The sequence below is a fragment of the Lipotes vexillifer genome, unplaced genomic scaffold (genome assembly GCF_000442215.2).
Source record: "Lipotes vexillifer unplaced genomic scaffold, Lipotes_vexillifer_v1.1 scaffold560, whole genome shotgun sequence".
In the NCBI taxonomy this organism is placed as follows: domain Eukaryota; kingdom Metazoa; phylum Chordata; class Mammalia; order Artiodactyla; family Lipotidae; genus Lipotes; species Lipotes vexillifer.
Window position 1 is genome coordinate 26,304 of NW_006792210.1, and position 2,553 is coordinate 28,856.

At 44.0% G+C, this 2,553-nt stretch overlaps 1 non-coding gene across 1 annotated transcript; it reads right to left on the reverse strand.

Moving 5' to 3' along the window:
* Window positions 1–374: 374 nt before the first annotated feature.
* TRNAE-CUC (transfer RNA glutamic acid (anticodon CUC)) lies at window positions 375–446 on the reverse strand. The gene has a single exon. It is a non-coding gene; the product is annotated as a tRNA-Glu (tRNA).
* Window positions 447–2,553: the final 2,107 nt, after the last annotated feature.

Consider the following 2,553-nt stretch of genomic DNA (forward strand, 5'->3'; position numbering starts at 1 on the left):
GCATCACTTCCACCATACTATGTTGGTCACTCAGATTCAAGTGAAGGAAACAGATTCCTCCCCTCAAAAGGAGAATTTCCAGACATGTTTCAAAACTGCCACAAAAAGTAATCACCATCTTAATGTCTACCGCCATTGATCAGTTAAATGGATGCTTAGATTTTAAAGATCTTGCTAATCACTATAGCTTCATATCATTATTAGCTAATATATCAAGGCAAAGTACACACTTAAAGTGAGTTTATTAACAAAATGGACGTGAACCATACTTTAATTAGCTTTCATTTTTTTCAAGTTGAACTTCTTTTTTTCTTTTCATTCCTTTGTTTTTTTTTTTTTTTTTTGGCTGTGCTTCACAGCTTGCAGGATCTCAGTTCCCCGACCAGGGATTGAACCCGGGCCCCGGCAGTGAGAGTGCCGAGTCCTGACCCCTGGACCGCCAGGGACTTCCCTAAGTAGCTTTCTTGATGTTTTCTTTTTCTTTCTTTCTTTTTTTTTTTTTTTTTGGCTGATTTCTTATCAGAACCAATTTGTTCATTGTTTTTATTTTGGAATGGGGCTGATGGAAAACTTATACTAGGAATGGGAGATGAATCAGTTCTGCCATTTTCCTGTTGCCTACTTGTCCTTGTATTCTTCATAGTATCTTCATTCAGGCTGTGGTTTATTTGTTGGAATCTTTGCAAGCCAGTTTTCCATTTGGGGAGGACTGGTTTAGTTAAAACCAGATGATATAATCTGCAAATTCACAACCCAACACAGACATTGCAGAACTTTGCAATAGGCTAAAAATAAAACCAAAGAGGGTGGACGCCACCATCAAACCCTTCTGTGTTGTGAAATTCCCATTCCTCCTTCAGGATACCCATCAGTAGCCATGTTACAAATAGACCAAATGAGGGTGCCAGTGTCACCGCATGTCTTGGGTACATTACAGTTTAATTTCTTTTATCCTTTTGTTACAAAATAACTTTAAATAAAAGTTGTAATATTTTCTTCCCACACCTCAGTGAATCATCTTATACTCCTCACTTTAGAGACAACTGGTTTATTGCATTTGTTCCATTTTACAAATGAGACAACCGAGGTCCCAACAGGTGAAGAAATGAATTCGAGGATACACAGCTAGTACGTGATGGAGCCAGTATTCAAACAGGTCTGCTTGGTTCCAGTGCCCACGCCCCCTCTATTACAACCAAAAGATTCTGGCTGGTTCAGTGACACATAGTTTCTGGTTTCAGACAGCAGAAGGAGGGAAGACTAATGATCTTACTCTCCCAGCTAGGGGCACGTTTCCCTCTGCGTGGTCTATGGCAGAGTAGGGGTCAGGCTTAGAAGGAGGATACTGGCAAAACTGGGATCTAACCACCAGTCATCGGGCACTTACTATGTGCAAGACCTAGAGCCAAGCACTGAACCCTCTTCACGGCCCTGTGAGGGAGCCCCAAGTGGTACGTCCATTTTTCAGATGACAAAATGGAGTAGGTGGCCGTGCTGGCACTCCAAAAATGGAATGACTCCCAAACCTGGGCTCTTAACCAATACACAGTGTAGCCTCTAGTAGACAGTGCCAGGCACTGTGCCAACTGCTTTCCATGTATTATATCTCATTTAACTCTCACAACAGCCTCATGAGAAAGGTACTGTTAGACATTATCTTCATTTTACAGCTGTAGAAACTGAGGCTCAGAGAGGTTGGTAACTTGTCCAAGGTCACCGGGGGCTGCTAGCAAGTGGCAGATCTTCTAGCAGAGTCTGGCCTCCCTTCCGTCATTGCTTTGGTCAGGGAATGGGCAGAATCTCCCAGAGCCAGCCTTTCTTGGGGAGTCCACATCCATCTGCCAGCATCTCCTCATTGAGCACATGGAGTCCAGAGAGGCCAAGAATGGTGTGGTCTGTGGACAGATGCCAGTCCAAAGAGATAAGAAAGGACATTGAGAGCTTGGCAACGTTTACACAACTTTGATACTGCTGCAGCATCCAAGTGCATGATTCATTTTTTAAAAACTTTTACAATAGTATCTGTTCATGACAGATTGGAAATTTAAAAACCAAATAACCTATCTTTCACCACAGTTAGTTTGAGAAGCACAGGTAGAGACAAATCCTGTCCACTATCCATGCCCATGATCTGTCCCTGTGAGAGCAAGAGTTGTCAGTTCCGAGCCAGGGGAGGGGGTGAGTTGCCTGCAAATGGTTCCCAAAGGATTGTGGGAAAGACTTGGTTCACCCCAAGTTGAACCTGATGCTGAGGGTTTGTGAAAGACAGTAAAGGCCTGATCTTGTTCCTTTTGGGAAGCCTCCAAGAAGAATGAGGCTATCGGCTTTAAATGATAATGATGCTGGCTTGGAAGATCCAGACTCATTTTTATTTCAAGGGATCCCTCAGGAGTTCTCCAATGACTATCCATCAACAAAGGGCATCAGGGCCTTCCCAGGTGGTGCAGTGGTTAAGAACCCGCCTGCCAATGCAGGGGACACGGGTTCAAGCCCTGGTCCGGGAAGATCCCACATGCCGCGGAGCAACTAAGCCCGTGCACCACAACTACTGAG